Source organism: Dysidea avara, chromosome 9 (assembly GCF_963678975.1).
Source record: "Dysidea avara chromosome 9, odDysAvar1.4, whole genome shotgun sequence".
NCBI classification, from domain to species: domain Eukaryota; kingdom Metazoa; phylum Porifera; class Demospongiae; order Dictyoceratida; family Dysideidae; genus Dysidea; species Dysidea avara.
This window is the reverse complement of record NC_089280.1, coordinates 7655336-7668707: the sequence shown is the minus strand read 5'-3', so window position 1 is coordinate 7668707 and position 13372 is coordinate 7655336.

Sequence of the window (13372 nt, the reverse complement as noted above, 5' to 3'; positions counted from 1 at the left end):
ATTGTTGCAGTGTTGCATTGTTGCAGTGTTGCATTGTTGCATTGTTGCAGTATTGCATTGTTGCAGTGTTGCATTGTTACGTTGTTGCATTGTTGCAGTGTTGCATTGTTGCAGTGTTGCATTGTTGCAGTGTTGCATTGTTGCATTGTTGCAGTGTTGCATTGTTGCATTGTTGCAGTGTTGCAGTGTTGCATTGTTGCAGTGTTGCATTGTTGCAGTGTTGCATTGTTGCAGTGTTGCATTGTTGCATTGTTGCAGTGTTGCATTGTTGCATTGTTGCATTGTTGCAGTGTTGCATTGTTGCAGTGTTGCATTGTTACGTTGTTGCATTGTTGCAGTGTTGCATTGTTGCAGTGTTGCAGTGTTGCATTGTTGCAGTATTGCATTGTTGCAGTGTTGCATTGTTACGTTGTTGCATTGTTGCAGTGTTGCATTGTTGCAGTGTTGCATTGTTGCAGTGTTGCATTGTTGCAGTGTTGCATTGTTACGTTGTTGCATTGTTGCAGCGTTGCAGTGTTGCATTGTTGCAGTGTTGCATTGTTGCAGTGTTGCATTGTTGCAGTGTTGCATTGTTGCAGTGTTGCATTGTTACGTTGTTGCATTGTTGCAGTGTTGCAGTGTTGCATTGTTGCAGTGTTGCATTGTTGCAGTGTTGCATTGTTGCAGTATTGCATTGTTGCAGTGTTGCATTGTTACGTTGTTGCATTGTTGCAGTGTTGCATTGTTGCAGTGTTGCATTGTTGCAGTGTTGCATTGTTGCAGTATTGCATTGTTGCAGTGTTGCATTGTTACGTTGTTGCATTGTTGCAGTGTTGCATTGTTGCATTGTTGCAGTGTTGCATTGTTGCAGTGTTGCATTGTTGCAGTGTTGCATTGTTGCATTGTTGCAGTATTGCATTGTTGCAGTGTTGCATTGTTACGTTGTTGCATTGTTGCAGTGTTGCAGTGTTGCATTGTTGCAGTGTTGCATTGTTGCATTGTTGCAGTGTTGCATTGTTGCAGTGTTGCATTGTTGCATTGTTGCAGTGTTGCATTGTTGCAGTGTTGCATTGTTGCAGTGTTACATTGTTGCAGTGTTGCATTGTTGCAGTGTTGCATTGTTACGTTGTTGCATTGTTGCAGTGTTGCATTGTTGCATTGTTGCAGTGTTGCATTGTTGCAGTGTTGCATTGTTGCAGTGTTGCATTGTTGCATTGTTGCATTGTTGCAGTGTTGCATTGTTGCATTGTTGCAGTGTTGCAGTGTTGCAGTATTGCATTGTTGCAGTGTTGCATTGTTACGTTGTTGCATTGTTGCAGTGTTGCATTGTTGCAGTGTTGCATTGTTGCAGTGTTGCATTGTTGCATTGTTGCAGTGTTGCATTGTTGCATTGATGCATTGTTGCAGTATTGCATTGTTGCAGTGTTGCATTGTTACGTTGTTGCATTGTTGCAGTGTTGCATTGTTGCATTGTTGCATTGTTGCATTGTTGCAGTGTTGCATTGTTGCATTGTTACGTTGTTGCATTGTTGCAGTGTTGCATTGTTGCAGTGTTGCAGTGTTGCATTGTTGCAGTGTTGCATTGTTGCAGTGTTGCATTGTTACGTTGTTGCATTGTTGCATTGTTGCAGTGTTGCATTGTTGCAGTGTTGCATTGTTACGTTGTTGCATTGTTGCAGTGTTGCATTGTTGCAGTGTTGCATTGTTGCAGTGTTGCATTGTTGCAGTGTTGCATTGTTGCATTGTTGCAGTATTGCATTGTTGCAGTGTTGCATTGTTACGTTGTTGCATTGTTGCAGTGTTGCATTGTTGCAGTGTTGCATTGTTGCAGTGTTGCATTGTTGCATTGTTGCAGTGTTGCATTGTTGCAGTGTTGCATTGTTGCATTGTTGCAGTGTTGCAGTGTTGCAGTGTTGCATTGTTGCAGTGTTGCATTGTTACGTTGTTGCATTGTTGCAGTGTTGCATTGTTGCAGTGTTGCATTGTTGCATTGTTGCAGTGTTGCATTGTTGCAGTGTTGCATTGTTGCATTGTTGCAGTGTTGCATTGTTGCAGTGTTGCATTGTTGCAGTATTGCATTGTTGCAGTGTTGCATTGTTACGTTGTTGCATTGTTGCAGTGTTGCATTGTTGCAGTGTTGCATTGTTGCATTGTTGCAGTGTTGCATTGTTGCAGTGTTGCATCGTTGCATTGTTGCAGTGTTGCATTGTTGCAGTGTTACATTGTTGCATTGTTGCAGTGTTGCATTGTTGCATTGTTGCAGTGTTGCATTGTTGCAGTGTTGCAGTGTTGCATTGTTGCATTGTTGCAGTGTTGCATTGTTGCAGTGTTGCATTGTTGCAGTGTTGCATTGTTGCAGTGTTGCATTGTTGCATTGTTGCAGTATTGCATTGTTGCAGTGTTGCAGTGTTACGTTGTTGCATTGTTGCAGTGTTGCATTGTTGCAGTGTTGCATTGTTGCAGTGTTGCATTGTTGCATTGTTGCAGTGTTGCATTGTTGCAGTGTTGCATTGTTGCATTGTTGCAGTGTTGCATTGTTGCAGTGTTGCATTGTTGCAGTGTTGCATTGTTGCATTGTTGCAGTGTTGCATTGTTGCAGTGTTGCATTGTTGCATTGTTGCAGTATTGCATTGTTGCAGTGTTGCATTGTTACGTTGTTGCATTGTTGCAGTGTTGCATTGTTGCAGTGTTGCATTGTTGCAGTGTTGCATTGTTGCAGTGTTGCATTGTTGCATTGTTGCAGTATTGCATTGTTGCAGTGTTGCATTGTTACGTTGTTGCATTGTTGCAGTGTTGCATTGTTGCATTGTTGCAGTGTTGCATTGTTGCAGTGTTGCATTGTTGCAGTGTTGCATTGTTGCAGTGTTGCAGTATTGCATTGTTGCAGTGTTGCATTGTTACGTTGTTGCATTGTTGCAGTGTTGCATTGTTGCAGTGTTGCAGTGTTGCAGTGTTGCATTGTTGCATTGTTGCAGTGTTGCATTGTTGCAGTGTTGCATTGTTGCAGTGTTGCATTGTTGCAGTGTTGCAGTGTTGCATTGTTGCAGTGTTGCATTGTTGCAGTGTTGCATTGTTGCAGTGTTGCAGTGTTGCATTGTTGCAGTGTTGCATTGTTGCAGTGTTGCAGTGTTGCATTGTTGCAGTGTTGCATTGTTGCAGTGTTGCATTGTTGCATTGTTGCATTGTTGCATTGTTGCAGTGTTGCATTGTTGCAGTGTTGCATTGTTGCAGTGTTGCATTGTTGCAGTGTTGCAGTGTTGCATTGTTGCATTGTTGCATTGTTGCATTGTTGCAGTGTTGCATTGTTGCAGTGTTGCATTGTTGCAGTGAGATCTAGCCGACGGAAAAGAAGCAACCCACCCAGACTGAGCAGACGTCATGCCGCCGTAGAACTGGAACCCCCGCAAGCCCAGAACCCCAAGACAGCACCGACGAGGAGGATATAGAAAACGAAGACTTCGGTAAGCAACAGTATAAGCTGTACTTTGCATAATCAGTCACTGCATGTGCTACTTTCAAATAAAGAGCACTATGCCCTAGCTTTTGCAGCATGTAATCAAAAAAATTATTTATTTTTTAATAACGCCCCCCCCCCCCCCCCCCATTGCACTGGTGCTTTTATTAATGCTCACCCCCTTGTAAGGCTGCATCATGCTGAATCACTGCCATATAGCTAATGTGCACATTTGTTCTGTGTCTTGCCTGCAGCACCTGATGCCCTCCCCAACAGCAGCCGGCTGTCACATATCCCAGAACTTGATGACAAGATTGCCAGCATCGATAGCAATGACACACAAGATTTGTCCCAAACCGAGAAACTGATATTGATCAGCAATGGGCTACCTCCAATACCAGTAAGACTAGTGAAACGTGTGGAGGATGGGTTATTTGTTGAGATGGCTGAGCTCCTGCCAAGCTACCTGGACACGGCAGATCTTAACACAGACGACCAACATACCAGATCACGGAAGCGACCCCCAGTGCTATTGGATATTATGGATTGGGTGCAGTGTTTTGGGATGTACATTGCCATAGTTTCTCGCCACAAGCCCAAGCGTGTGGCAGATCTCCTGGGATATCAAAGAATCATAATGGGAGCATCCCTGGATTGTCGTGAAGGGAAATGGTTAACTTATGACCATCGTTTCTGTTTAAAGGCATCTGCTTCTAATCTCAAGCAGTGGTCTACCATAGATATCACCATCTGGAACACAACCTTCCCAGAAAGGGCTATCCGGGGTCATCGACCACAAGGTCCTCCCCTTTACTACCCCGAACTCAAACCCTCATTAAAGGTCAACACGCCAAAACCAACCCTACCAACAAGACAGCCTATATGCCTGGATTGGAATGACAGCCCTAACGGTTGCTCTCGGCCTTCCTGCTGCTATGCTCATTTATGCTACAGATGTGTCCATAACCCTAGAGTCACAGACAGGAATCACAAAGCCTCCCAGTGCACTTACAGGCAGCAGGATAGACAGAACAACTAGTCTTGACTTGTCTCAATAGGTTTCGGCAAGTTTTTTTTTTTTTTTTTTTTTTTTAGTATCTTAATCTTGTACACCATTTGCATAGTGTAAATTCAAAAAGTCATTGGCAGTGATATGGGTATACCTGCATGTTTCACAATGGCAGCTAGTACATGTGTTGCAGTCAGGGCATATTGCGTGGATATTTAGATATTAACTCAATAAGCGTACGAATGCACCCATAATCGCTTTATGACACAAGTGTTATCCAAATCTAATTCTCTTCTGCAGTGATGTCAGAGCAGCACATTGTTGGCATGCACACCAAGGACTTATGCTGCAGCTACGCTGATTGGATCTCTGCTTGGACTACCCACCTGAAGAGCCAGCCAGCTGATGTCAAAGTACCACCCGTAGCCACTGTAGTTACATCCCCACTTGATGTGAGTAGATGGAAGGAGGCACTTTCAGACCACCCAAATAAGCCACTAACCGACTTCTTTCTTTCTGGAGTCACACAGGGCTTCCGCATAGGCTTCAAGCAACAACTGCACCCATTGAAGTCTGCAAAGCGGAATTTATGCTGTGCTCTCCAACACTCCGACACAGTGGAGAAGTACCTGGCTGAGGAGATCGCTTTAGGAAGGGTTGCCGGCCCATTTCAACAGTCACTAGTTCCACACGCACATCTTAGCCGTTTTGGAGTCATCCCCAAAAACCACCAACCAAACAAATGGAGATTAATCATTGACCTGTCTCACCCAGTTGATGGCAGCGTCAATGGAGGGATCCCAAAAGGATTATGCTCACTGAAGTGCATCACCATAGACTCGGCAATTGACCAGATCAAACAGATAGGGTATGGCACACTGATGGCAAAGATTCATGTTAAAAGTGCATTTCGCCTACTTCCTGTGCACCCAGCCGATCGCCACCTATTGTCAATGAAATGGAATAATCAGATATTTATTGACACTTGTTTACCTTTTGGGCTACGATCTGCCCCCAAGCTGTTTAATGTCTTGGCTGACCTGTTGTCGTGGATTCTCAAACAAATGCAGGTGACACCAATCATGCATTATTTGGATGATTTTCTCACCTTGGGCCCACCTGACTCCCCTTTGTGTGCCAACAACCTTCAAAAAATTAAGGACACTTGCTCCAGCTTAGGAATTCCGTTTGCGCTGGATAAGATAGAGGGGCCATCCCAGCGCTTGACATTCCTAGGGATTACCTTAGATGCTGAACTGATGCAGGCTTGCCTACCTGAGGACATACTTAGTCGACTGCGTAACCAAGTCAAAGCTTGGCTATCCCGCAAAAAAGCTACTAAAAGAGAGATTTTGTCCTTGATAGGTCTTCTACAGCACGCCACTAAGGTGGTAATACCAGGGAGGACCTTTGTCTCTAGAATGTATAAAGCAGCAGCTCGCCTCAAAAGACTATCTCACAGTACAAGGCTCACAGCCGGCTTCCGGTCGGACCTCAGATGCTGGCACCTGTTTGCATCCTGTTGGAATGGGATCAGCTTTCTTGACAACTTCTCCCCGGACCACTTCATTGCTACAGATGTGTCAGGGTCCTGGGGTTGTGGTGGGTCTTTGGACCTCAATGGATACAATTGGCTTGGTCGAAGGAATGGGCATGGAGGGATATCATGGCAAAGGAACTGGTACCAATCGTCTTAAGCTGTGCCATGTGGGGCCCACTACTGTCAGGCAGCAAGGTTCAATTCAAGTGTGATAACAGTGGGGTGGTAGACTCAATCAACAAGGGCTCTTCTAAGGAGCCATTGGTCATGCATCTTTTACGGTGTCTTTGGTTCTTCTCAGCCTACTTCGGTTTCACAATTGTAGCCTGCCATATTCCAGGGATGCTGAACACGGCTGCAGTTCAGCTCTCCAGAAACAGATCGGCAGAATTCTTAAAGCTGAATGCACATGTGTCCATCATCCCGGAGGTTATCCCAATGTCACTCTTGAAACTCATATCACCACAAAAGCTGGACTGAACATCCCCCTCCTTTCAGCGCCACTTCAAATGCTCCATTAAGAAACTTCATGCACCCCTTAATTAATGGGAACTGATAAACACATACCACTATATTGTATAGGCTATATTAATACATTGCATATATGCACACTTTTGCTTCTGTTCACTGTGCATTGATATGTACGCATATATATATAATATAATATAACAAGCTTGTCTACTGCACCTGTCTATTAAGGGTATTATTTGTGACTGAATTTTGGAAAATCACCCTTATGGTCGTGCCTGAAACAATTAGAATTTTTGAAAGTAGCACGATGCTGTTACTAGCAGAAAGCACTTTACAAATATTTCTAAAAATTTTCTTGTAATTCAGGGTATCTATGGTTTATTCTACACTTAATTGGGTAGTAATTTAACTTATAATGCTATGTTTCAGAACTAAATATTTAATGTGTCAAATGCGCCCATAAGGGTGATTTTCCAAAATTCGGTCACATTTACAGATTGCTTCAAACCACCATCCTTGCTAAGAACTGTCCACCTCAATAAACTCCTTGGGAAAGCTCATGAACTACTACACACCAGCCTGGCTAAGTCAAGCAGGAAGACCTATGCGGCAGGTAAAAGAAGACATTTCAACTTTTGCAAGTTGGTGGGAAAAAAGCCAATTCCTACAACCGAGTGCACCCTGACACTATTTGTTACACACTTGGCAACATCTAACACATCACTGAGGACTATAAAGGTCTACTTAGCAGCTGTCAGACACATGCATGTCTGCAAGGGGTTGCATAAGCAGTTCAATTACCAAGTCACTCCCCAGTTTCAGCTCATCCTAAGGGGAATTAAGAAGCGTCAAGCTGGCAGGCGTTTCACCAAACCACACCTGCCGATCACCATTCCCATTCCACGCAGCATCAAAACTGCATTGTCAAAAGAAGCCCCCTCTTACGACAGCACCACATTCTGGGCTATGTGCTGCCTTGCCTTCTTCGGCTTCCTAAGGGTCAGTGAGTTCGCTATCCCCGCAGAGAATTCATATGACTCATCCTGCCACTTATCACTTGGTGATATTGCAGTTGACAACAGAACAAAGCCCCGTTTACTGCAACTCTTTCTTAAGCAATCAAAAACTGACCCATACAAGCAGGGTACCAAAGTGTACATGGGCGCCACTGATAGTACGATCTGCCCAGTAAAGGCAGTTCCGTCTTATTTGCAAAAAAGAAGTACCCAGCCAGGACCACTCTTCGTCACCAAGAAGGGAAAAGGCTGGACCAGGAGCACATTCTGTGCAAGACTCAAATCTGTGCTACATAAGCTTAAGTTAGACAATAACTGCTATAATACTCACAGCTTCCGCATTGGCGCAGCAACCTCTGCTTCACTAGCTCAACTACCAGATGATCACATTCAAATGCTGGGCCGCTGGAGGAGCAATGCCTTTCAACAATACATCAGACCTCCTCCCAAAGAATTAGCAAGGCTGTCTAAGACTATTGTAACAGGTCATCACCCACGTGCAAGGACTGTATAATACCCTCTATGACCTTTGTTGTAATAAAGTGCTGACATATTTCAATGATCAAGTATTCCTCATGTAACTGTTGCATTACTATAATTACTCTTGCATGCCAAGAAACGTACATTAGGTATCTACGAAGAAACAGATACTTGGGCAAAAGGCTGACTGTGCTCTGCAGTCCTCCTTTCTGTGGCTTGAAGGAAGGCATTTGGAGCATAGAATACCTCTTGAGCACCAAATCCCTTCTCTACCCAAGTATCGGCTCACTGCAAATAGAGAAATAATATAAGACCCCTGTAGGCCAATAAGCAAACTAAAATAAATTTATTAGGACAGAATAAAATATTTTGACCCAGTGTGGCAACCGGGACTGGGTACATTTACCAAACCACCACCACTAACATTAGTCAGTGGGAGGCAAGTGCCGAAGGAGCTAATGTTTCTGCCCAAGATATGTTCAAGGTTAGTCGAGTACAAAACATTAAGTGACTATTGTAACTTTTTGTAACTAAGTTACGTTGAGGACAGGTAATCCTAGTTACAAGTTACAAAGGATGTAACTAGTTAGATTACTAGTTACTTTAAAAGTAATCCGTTATGTAACTTAGTTACAAAAGTAACTAGTTACTCCCGACTCTGGTAGCTACAGTGTAGTTTGAGGCAGGTGGAACACTACAATTTGTTTTAGTAACACAAGCCCGTACATTGCTCAGCTCCAGCTGTCATTATCTTGTTTTTCTGCCGCCAAATACAGCAAAAGCTATAGGCTCTATTGGCATTTTTGGGGCATAGTGATACTGTATATTAAATTTATTAGGTCCTGTGGAAGCGTTTTTGTCGTGTTTCTTCCCAGTGACATAGATACAAGCCTTCAAAGAGCTTGTTTCACTCGAAAAAAAACTACTAAAAGTTCAATAAAACGTCTATACAACCAGTAACTTTAAAAATCGCTTCCACAGGACTAGATATTTTAGTTGTTTAGTCACTTGTGTTGAAATTATAAGGATTCAGTAATCTGTTAGTCTGGTTTTTGGTGGCGTGTTTTATAAAACATCGCTCTATTGTGGACCACACACCCAAGAACAGTCGTTGTTCTGCAGTAAAAACAAACAAGCACAATTACAGTAGTTGTATTGCTAACAACACAGTTGTTGAAATTATTTATCCCTGCTTGGTTTAAAGCAGGTTTTGTAATTTGTTCCGCCCACGCATTTTACACTATTCCGTAACCTTAATCCAGCAGCATAGTGTATTTTTTCATTAAATTACTAGTCAAAATAAAGGGCTTGGGCTCAACGCATGTAATGTATCAATATCATTTAACTTCTAATTTCTAACATCATATGATGTACAAATGTACAATAATGATATGATCTGTGCAAGACCATAGAAACAGATCCAACCAGCTGATCAACTTCACTCTAGTAAAACAGTCAGATGTTAATCAGTGATTGTTCTATTAGCATATTTCTTAGTGGTCTTTAATGTAATTGTGACCCAGTCCAAGCATTGATTACCTCTATTGGGTAGCAATAACCGATAAGAAATATGTCACTTTGATCCTTCTACATATATCAAACAGTACGGTAGTACTGTTTAAGTAGGGGTTGCCCAAAAGTGATGCGTGCCGCCAATATTGCCGCCTTTAAAAATCATCCTAGAGAAATATTACGCGTCAAAAATCACCTTTGTGGAATAATATTAATCCATCTAACATGAAACAAGTATAAGAAAAAAAATAGGAATTTAAATTAGCGTAGGGACAGTGTATAGTACTGCAATAAAAAGCACTGAAACAAGCTAGATCGGAGTAGTATGTATTGTCCAAATAAAGCAATAAGAAGTGAGTATCCCTACTGTGCTGCACTCAAAATGCACAGTAGGGATATTAACTTCTTATTGTTTTATTTGGACATTACGTACTACTCTGATCTCCCTACTCTAATTTAAAATTCCTAATTTTTCTTATACTTGTTTGTGAACTTTTTGCAAACTCATGACCACTAAATACTCTGGAAACCAGTCACAACATTATTATAGAGTCAATCACAGCTCTAGCTATATATTATGCAAGCAATCAACTAGCATAACACATGTGCACCACTATATAAATTGATTAACTGTAGTAAGTTGGATACACATAACTAAACATAGTGTTGGTCTCAGCAAAGAAATGCGTTTAGCTTGGCGTTTAGAACACAAGCAACTTTGTCAGTTGTATGATAGCTACCACTCGAATGCAACATCGCTACATGCAAGTGAATAAGACTTGCCAATCAAGAGGTGTGGCAGCTGTTTCCAACGCAAGTCATCATCCCTTAACTGTGAGGGATAAAGACTCGTGATTGAAATGGCTTCCATGGCCTTTAATTGGCGAGTTGTTTAACCACTCGCATTTGTGTGTATACAGTACGTGGTAGCTACATTCTATCATAGATTATGCAAAAATTCTCAGGTGAAGCACCATTTGCTGAAGTTTTTTTGCTAATTTTGCAATAGTGGGTTTTCACCGAACTTTTTTACTGCCAAAGTTTTTTACTATGTGGCGGTATCAACTACCAACTTCGTAAACTACTGAGCCACGTGTGTTCAAATAGTTTGGTGCAATGCAACGTGTATTCAAATAGTTTGATGCAATGTACACCTGTAGATGGAAGTCCTACAGTAGTCTATTAACACTATCAACAGAGAACCTTGACTGATGGCCATGGTAAAGAAGGATAAAAGGTAACGTAATAGCGCACTCAAACTAGAAACGTTTTTGTAAAAGAATTAGCGCTGTAGCTATATCCAGTTTTCCGCTACGCTTGACTGAAGGCGTCAGGCAGGCAGGCAGGCAGTAGAAAATTCGGTGGATAATTTTTAAAACAATTCTGTAGCAACTTGACAGAAACGTTTCCGGTTGATCTAAAGACTTAATTTTACCCAACCAATGCTGTCATGATGTTTTGAGGAATTAAATCGAGGCAGGTTTTTGGGTTATATTATATCACGGGCCACGCCCACATCTTCACCGTCCCTATACTATACAGTACTATCGTACTGCATGATACAGCATTGAAAACAAGAAAACACTTATCGGTGACTGGATAAAAAAATTTTTTTTAATTGCCAAAACTTGAAATTTTGTCGGCCTCACTGACCACATTCGCAAGCTTAGAGGCCAAATGAAGTAGCACATGGGGCCACCATTTTACGCCACAATACCAAACTGACTGGTGGGATGTGCCTTTTGGGTTTCCAACGAGTGTAGGCCCTCTGCACCTTGTCTTTTCTTTTATCTTCATCAGGCTGCTTGTCTTCTCTTCGTCCAACGAAACCATATCAAGGCATTAATTTTCCATATCAACACGTCCTTTCAGCAACATCTTTAGACGCCACAGAATTATTTCAGAGCTGGATTTCAGAAACGCTTCAGTCTTGGCGCTACTATAAGAGGTATACTTTGCGATTGGGATCCCGTCCGTGATATATAGGTTCACGATCACACCCATCAAATAATAAAGATCTAGGTGGACTAATTGCATTAGAGTATGGAGACCATGCACACCTCTTAACAATCTAGCTATTTGCTTAACAGTAAACAAGAAGACCTCCCCCTTATTGGCCTAGCTAGCTGCGCACCCATTGGCTGACTCACGATATACTCTAATACAACAGTCATGTGTGATTGTGATATTCTAATAGACAGTCACAAGTTACACTGTAGCTAGCTGTGCTACAACTAAAACTAAAACTAGTATTTTTAAAATTGTTAATTTAAAAATGAAGTAGGGATCTATGCAATAAAAAGTAGTGAAACAATAGATAAATGATGGTATTACTGCATAGCTCGGTGGGAAAGTCCCTACTTTGGCACATTAGTTATATTTTGTTTAACGCCAAAGTAGGGATTTCCCACTGAGCTATGCTGTAATACCATCATTCATCTCTTGTTTTACTACTTTTTATTGCATAGATCCCTACTTCATTTTTAAATTAACAATTTTTAAAATACTAGTAATTATTATCAGGATGCTAGAATCTGCACTGTATGATAATTTCGTCACTAATAGTTTAGATACCATTTACTCAGACATTGTACAATTACTCTAATAGAACATATGTGACCGGATCTGCAGCGCATTTTCGAATTCCATTTTATTACATTTTCTTTATCCAGATAACCAAAAGGAATGGCCAACCAAAATTTCAGCTCTAGAATCCAAGAACTTTTGAAGCTACTAAAATACTACATAGTGGCAACAGCAAAAAAATTGGTTTGTACAGTGACAATACGGAAAATAACTACACGCGCTTAAATAAACAGTCATAACTTTTAATGCAGTCCTCTACCGAGATGAACTTACACCATCAGATTCTCCATTGACAGACGAATCAATTGCTGGGTAAGTTTCATCTTCCAGGCCTTTGCTACAACCACGGTGAATGACAAAAATGTGAGAAAAAACAATAACAAACCGCTCATCCAATGCAAGGCAAACTAATGTCCATATCTTGGGAGTACTGACACGAAACAAAGACTTCACGATGCTACTAAGGTTTATGTCTTTATCACCTTCCTTCATTGAGAAACAAGCGCTTAAAAATGTACAGAATTTTTTTCCGATTTCATCAATATTTCACCCATTGTGTTTACTGTAAAATTATTGCACTAACAAATGGGATTTTTGCAGGATCTGTGAAAACCCGACACAATTGCGCAAATGTAAATTTACATAAAGCATTGAATACAATGGGTGAAATACTTGCGTATTATTGAAAAAAGTCTGTAAATTTTTTGAATGCCACTTTCTTAGTGAAGGAAGGGACTAACAATAAAACCCTGGATATCATCTTATTCGCCTGCTCAAAAGGAGTTGGAAAATCTTTGTTTCGTTGCAGTAGACCCAAGGATACGGAAGTTATAAGCGTTTGTTTGTGCCACGTCGAAGCGATCGTATGTGATTGATTTTTCTTCACGCATTCCGCCTTTGTACGCAGTGAAGAAGGGTGAGTAAAGGAACGACCTACCCAGTAATTGGTTCCCCTGTTCAAGGCGAACACGATGGTGAAAATTGTAGCTCCATACCTCGATTCGTTGGTAAGTTACAACCATTTTTGTAGGCACCTGTAATTTATTTTCCCCATACTTGCTGTACAAATTGATTTTTCTGTTGTTGCTACTTTGTAGGGCTGTAACTTCTAAAGCTATTGGCATATGAAGCTGAAATTTTGCCAGAGGGTACACTTGGCTAAGTAGATTATAAATATTTAATAAACAGGAATTTGAAAAATGCGCAATTGTTTTGCAGATCCGGTCACATATTATAACCTTTATCAAATGCTCCTAGTTATTCTAATATAACAGTCACTGCTAATGAAAATGCTATACTAAGCAGTATTTTTTGACCAGATTTTT